Consider the following 7712-nt stretch of genomic DNA (forward strand, 5'->3'; position numbering starts at 1 on the left):
AATACATTTTCTAAACAAACTGGAATGAAATTAAAAATCAAACCCAAAAAAACAGGTACTTAAATATAGAGAACAAACTGGTGGTTGCCAGAGGAGAGATGGATGAGGGGGATAGGTGAAATAGGTGAAAAGGATTAAGAGTACACTTATCATGAGGAGCACTGAGTAATGTAGAAAATTGTTGAGTCATTATATTGTACACCTGAAACTAATATAACACTGTGTTCATTATATTTAAATTTAAAAATAAATTAAATTTAAAAATAAACTAATATAACACTGTGTTCATTATATTTAAATTTATAAATAAATTTTAGGGACACCTGGGTGGTTCAGTCAGTTAAGTGTCCAACTCTTGGTTTCAGCTAAGGTCATGATCTCAAGGTCATGGGAATGAGCCCTGCATCAGGCTCCATTCTCAGTATGGAGTCTGCTTGGGACTCTCTCTCTCCCTGTGCCCCTCCCCCTACTCTCACTCTGTCTCTCTCTCTAAAAATAAATAAATAAAATCTTCTAAATAAATAAATAAACTTGTAAATAACGGAAGGAAGTTTAAGAGATTCACAAATACTTGCAAGTTAAAAAAACACATTTCTAAATATCAGTGAGTCAAAGAAAAAAAATCACAAAGAAAATTAGAAAATACTTTGAGATAAACAAATACAAAATAAAACATACCAGAACTAGTGGATACAGTAAAATCAGTGCTCAGTGGTAAACTTATAGATGGAAATACCTATATTTTTTTAAATTCTCAAATCAATAATCTAACCTTCCATCTTAAGAAACTAGAAAAAGAAGAGCAAAAAGAAAACATAAGGAAGGAAGAAATAATAAAGACAAAAGTACAAATTAGTGGAAAAAATAGAAAAACAGTAAACAAAACCAATAAAACAAAAGTTGTTTCTTTAAAAGATTAACAAAATTAATAAAACTTTAGCTAGAATAACCAAGAAACAAATAAAGAAGACTCAATTGCTAAAACTAGGAATACAGCAGTAGTTATTCTATCTAACTTATTTCTTACAAGGAAATAAGAATTATAAGGAAATCCTATAAGGAATTATAAAGGCAACAATTAGATGACCTAGATGAAATGAGCAAATTCCTAGAAAGACACAAACTGACTTAAGAAGAAACAGAAATTCTTAATAGAATAATAACAAATAAAGAGATAACATTAGTAATCAAAAAACTTCCCACAAAGAAGGGCCCAGTACAAGGTGGTATCACTGGTAAATTTTAGCAAGCATTTAAAGAATAATTAACCTAAATTCTTCACAAACTCTTCCAAAAGAATGGAAGAGGAAGGAACACTTCCCAACTCAGTATAAGCCTGACACAAAAACCAAAGACAACACAAGAAATCTGTAGATCAATATGCCTTATGAACATAGATGAAACAATCCCCAACAAAATACAAACAACTTGAATCCAGCAACATATAAAAAGAATTATATACTATAACCAAGTGGGATATATTCCAAGAATACAAGGTTGGCTTAGCTGAAAAGCAATTAATGTAATAAACTGTATCAATAGAAAAAGGACAAAAGCCATATATGATCATCTCAATAGATTCAGGAAAATCATTTGACAAAACCAAATACCTTCTCACAATAAAAGCATGAGAAAAATAAGAAACCTTTTCCCCTGGATAAGGAATTTATGAAAAACCTACAGATAACATCAGTTAATGGTAAAAGAATGAATAATTTCCCCCTATGATCAGGAACAAGACAAGGATCTCTGCTATCACTATTTCTATTGAACAGTGTACTGGAGTTCTTGCCTATTTCTTAGGCAAGAAATAAAAAGGATAATTAGGCAGACTAAAAATTACAAAAAAGAAATCTACCTATATTTACACTTGACATGATCTTGTATATAGAAACACACATAGACACACACTGTTAAAGCTAATAAACAAGTTCAACAAAGTTGCAGGATATAAGATCAACATGCAAAAATCAGTTGTATTTCTAAACACTAGCCATAAGCAATCTAAAAATGAAATCAGAAAACCATCTTATTCAGAAAAGCATCAAAAATAATAAAATATGTAGAAATAAATGAAATGAAATAATTTCAAGTCTTGTAAACTGAATATAAAATATCATTAAAGAAATTTTTAAAAGGCCCAAATAAACAAAAAAGACAACCCATGTTCATGGAATGGAGGAGTTAATATTAAGAGGGCAATACTCTCCCAATTAATCTATAGATTCAACACAATTTATCAAAATTCCAGCTGGCTTATTTTTTAATTTTATTATGTTAAGTTAGTCACCATACAATACATCATTAGTTTTTGATGTGGTGATCCACGATCCACTGTTTTTGTATAACACCCAGTGCTCCATGCACTACGTGTCCTCCTTAATACCCATCCCCCCACCCCCCTCCCCTCTAAAACCCTGTTTGTTTCTCAGAGTCCATAGTCTCTCATGGTTCATCTCTACCTCCGATTTCCACCCCCCCTTCATTTTCCCTTCCTTCTCCTAATATCCTCCATGCTATTCCTTATGTTCCACAAATAAGTGAAACCATATGATAATTGACTTTCTCTGCTTGACTTACTTCACTTAGCATAATCTCCTCCAGTCCCATCCATGTTGATGTAAAAGTTGGATATTCATCCTTTCTGATGGCTGAGTAATATTCCACTGTATATATGGACCACATCTTCTTTATCCATTCCTCTGTTGAAGGGCATCTCGGCTCTTTCCACAGTTTGGCTATTGCGGACATTGCTGCTATGAACATTGGGGTGCATATGGCCCTTCTTTTCACTACATCTGTGTCTTTGGGATAAATACCCAGGAGTGCAATTGCTGGGTCATAGGCTTTTATTCAGAAATTAATAAGCTGACTTAAAATTCATAAGGCAATGCAAGAGCCAGGATAGTCAAAGATTCTTGGGAAAACAGAACAAAGTTGGAGGATACACATTTCCCAGGTTCAAGCATTTTACAAAGTTTTAGTAAACAAGACAGTGTGATACTGGCATAAAGCTGGACATACAGATCACTGGAACAGAGTTGGGAGTCTAAAAATAAACACACATATTTAGGAGCAGTTGATTTTTGACAAATGTGCATAGACAATTCAATGGGGAAGAGTAATCTTATCAACAAATGGTGTGGAACAACTGATATCCATACACAAAAGAATCAAGTTAGATCCCTTCCTTACAATATACAAAACAAAACAACTTCCCTGTGGATTATAGACCTAAATGTAATAGTTAAAACTATCAAACCCTTAGAAGAAAAGAGGATAAACCTTTGTGACCTTGGGTTGGGCAAAGCATTCTTAGATACAATACCAAAAGCACAAGTGACAAAAGTAAAAACAGATAAATTGGACTTCATCAAAATCAAAAACTTGTCCAAGAGGGCAAAGTAAGAGGATCTTAAGTTCACCTTGTCCTACAGATAGAACTAGACAAAACATCAGTGTAAATAACCCAGAAAACACCCGAATGACTGTCAGAACAAACTCCACAACTAAAGGTAGAGAAGAGGCCACATCAGAGGGTAGGAAAGGCACAGGGGTGAGACAAATGGACCGTGGATGTCTGTGGATGGAAGAGAGCCTCAGACAGTTTACCACACCAGGAAGCCTGCACAGGGAAGACAAATCCCCAAAATGTTTGGCTTTGAAAACTAGAGGGGCCAAATTTCCTGAGTTCTTACAACCATCCAGACTTAAAAACTGAAATTTTAAAAATCAGAGGGCTGGGTTCTAGGAGAGCCCAAAGGGAAGGTGAGTCCCCACCCTAAAAGAGAAGGTGAGTCCCCACCCTAAAAGAGACAGCACCATCAACAGACCACAGAGATACAGCATAGAAACAACAATTTGAAAAATACCTGGGGCACACAGGAGGGAGAATTATTTATGCATTTAAGAGTGCATCCTGGAAGGGCAGGGTTCACCAAAGGACTTCTCCAGAAAAAAAGGAGCTGGCAGGCACCTCTCCACCACTCAGCATAAACACAAGGCCACCTGGGAAAAACAGCACAGCGCTGGAACTTGCTACCTAACTTCCTTACACTGCATCCTGCCCCCCCAACTTCAGTGGATCCATCCTTCCCAGTCACAGTTAGCTCAGACCATATGCTGTGGATCCCCTCCCCCAGAAGACTGGTGAAAATCTTGCCAATACCATGTCTCCTGACCTACGTGTTTCTTGGGGCCACAGTCCCAATGGCAGTGTTGGGGGCAAAGCCCAGGCACACTTTGTTCAAACTGCATAGCCAACCCAGGTATTCCCAGTACTGACAGCAGTGGCAGCAGATCTCATTTCACAAGCGGATCAGAGCACCTCTTGTTAAAGTTGCAAACCCTACCCTGACCATACAAAATGCTGCCCACAAGAGGCAAAGGAAGTCTTTGCAGATGACTGGACTAAAAGAAAGAGCAGTCAGAACACAACAGCAGGACACATGCAACACACACAGGAGACACCACTGATGTACCAGGTTCTGTGAATGTGGGACACTACACGGCACTACAGGATCTCTTTTTCATAAGGCTATTACTTTAAAGAGCAGAGACTTAGCTGACTTTCCTAACACAGAGAAACAAATACAGATGGTTACATAAAATGAGGAGACAGAGGAATATGTCCCAAATAAAAGAACAGGACAAAACCACAGCAAGAGACCTAAGTGAAATGGATATAAGTAATATGCCTGATAAAAAATTTAAAGTAATGACCAAAAAGATATTCACTGGACTTGAGAAAAGGGTGGAGAACATCAGTGAGACCTTTAACAAAAAGATAAAAAAGAACCAATCAGAGGTGAAGAACATAAAAAATGAAATTAAAAATACACTTGATGGAATAAATAGTAGGCTAGAGAAAGCAGAGGAACAAATTAATGACCTGGAAGGAGAGTAATGGAAAACAATCAAGCTGAGTGAGTGACAGAAAAAGTTATGCAAATTGAGAATACACTTAGGGAATTCAGTGACTCCATTAAGTGGAATAACATTCACATTATAGGGATCCCTGAAGGAGAAGAGAGAGAAAAGGCAGCAGAAAATTTATTTGAAGAAATAATAGCTGAAAACTTACCTAATCTGGGGAAGAAAGCAGATATCCAGATCCAGGAGGCACAGAGATCCCCCAACAAAATCAACCCAAGGAGGTCCACACCAAGACACATAGTAACTAAAATGCTAAAAGATAGTGATATAGAAAAAAATCTCAAAGCAGAGAAAAGAAGATAGTAACGTACAGGGAAATGCAAGAAGTTTATCAGGGGATTTTTCAGCAGAAACTTTGCAGGCCAGAAGAGAAAGGCATGACATAATCAAAGTACTGAAAGGGGAAAATTTGCAGCCAAGAATAATCTACAGCAAGGCTATCATTCATAATAGAAGGAGAGATAATTAGTTTCTCAGACAAATAAAAATTAAAGGAATTCATGACCATTACCAGCCCTACAAGAAATATTAAAGAGGACTCTTTTAGTGGAAAGAAAACATCATAAATAAGAGTTAGAAAGTAGAAAGGACAAAAGCAGTAAAAATAAGGATATTTGTAAAAATTAGTTGAGAGACTCAAAAAAGGATATACAGTATGACACCATATACCAAAAACATGGAGGAGAGAGGAGTAAAGAAAGGGCACAAATTTAAGCAACCATTAACTTAATATAGACTGCTATATGCAGATGTTATATACCTAAAGGTAGCCACAAATCAAAAACCAGTAATAGATATGCAGAAAATAAAAGAGAGGAATCCAAATATATCACTAAAGAGAGCCAGCAAACCATGAAAGAGAACAGGGAGGAAGGACCAGAGAAGAATTAAATAATAAAAAGGTAACAAAATGGCAATAAAAACATACCAGTAATTATCTTGAATGTAAATGGACTAAATACTCCAATCAAAAGACATACAGTGACAGAGTGGATAAAAAAACAAGACCCATCTATATATTGCCTACAAGAGACTCATTTTAGACTTAAAGACACCTGCAGATTGAAAGTGAGGGGATGGGGAACCATTTATCATGCAAATGGATGTCAAAAGAAAGACAGGGTAGCAATATTTAATATTGGACAAATAGACTTTAAAACAAAGACTGTAACAAGAAACAAAGAAAAACGTAATATAATAATAAAGAGGACAACCCATTATAGAGATATAATAATTGTAAATATTTATACACCCAACATGGGACCACCCAAATACAAAAAATGGTATTTAACAAATAAAGAGAAACTAACTTATAATAATAAATAATAGTAGGGGACCTTAACACCTCACTTACATCAATGGATATATTACCCGATCAGAAAATCAACAAGGAAACAGTGACTTTGAATGACACACTAGACCAGATGGATTTAACAGATATATTCACAACATTCAATCCTAAAAGAGCAGAATGAACAACCTTTTCAAGTGCACACAGAACATTCTCCAAAATAGTTCACATATTAGGCCACAAAACAAATCTCAACATATTAAAAAAGATCAACATCATACCATGCATCTTTTCTGACCACAACGCTTTGAAACTAGAAATAAGTACAAGAAAATATCTGCAAAGAGCACAAATGGATGGAGGCTGAATAACATGCTCCCAAACAATGAATGGGTCAACCAAGAAATCAAAGAAGAAATAAAAAATGACGTGGAGAAAAACAAAATTGAAAACACAACCATACAAAATCCAGAATGTAGCAAAAGCAATTTTCAGAGGGAATTTTATAGCAATAATCCTACCTAAAGAAGCAAGAAAAATTTCAAATAAACAACCTAACCTTACACCTAAAGGAGCTAGAAAAAGAACAAACAAACCCTAAAGCAATAAAAGGAAAGAAACAATAAATATCAGAACAGAAATAAATGATACAGAAACTGACAAAAACAGTAGAACAGATAAATGAAACCAGGTACTAGTTTGTTGAAGAGATCAACAAAATTGGTAATCCTCCAGCCAGACTCATCAAAAGAGAAAGAGAGGGGACTCAAACAAAAATACAAATGAAAGAGGATAAATAACTGATGCCACAGAAATACAAACAATTATAAGAGAATATTATGAAAAACTATATGCCAACAAATTGGACAACCTACAAGAAATGGATAAATTCCTAGAAACATAACCTACCAAAACTGAAGCAGGAAGAAATAGAAAACTTGAAAAGACTTGAAATTGAATCAGTAATCAAAAAACTCCCAATAAAAAAAAAAGTCCAAGACCAGACTACTTCACAGGTGAATTCTACCAAACATTTAAAGTAGAGTTTATAGAACATACCTATTCTTCTCAAACTATTCCAAAAAATAGAAGAGGGAAGAAAACTTCCTAATTCATTCTATGAGGACAAAATTACCCTGATACCAAAACCAGATAAAGACACCCTGATACCAAAACCAGATAAAGACACCACAAAGAAAGAGAACTACAGACCAGTATCTCTGATGAACATAGATGCAAAACTTCTCAACAAAATATTGGCAAACTGAATCCAAAAATACATCAAAAATTTCATTCACCACAATCAAGTGGGATTTATTGCTGGGATGCAAGGGTGGTCCAATGTTCACAAATCAATCAACATGATACATCACATCAATAAGAGAAAGGATGAAACCCATATGATCATTTCAATAAATGCAGAAAAAGTATTTGACAAAGTACAACATCCATTCATGATAAAAAAAAAAAAAAAAAAAACCCTCAA

This window comes from Halichoerus grypus, chromosome 9 (genome assembly GCF_964656455.1).
Source record: "Halichoerus grypus chromosome 9, mHalGry1.hap1.1, whole genome shotgun sequence".
NCBI classification, from domain to species: Eukaryota; Metazoa; Chordata; class Mammalia; order Carnivora; family Phocidae; genus Halichoerus; species Halichoerus grypus.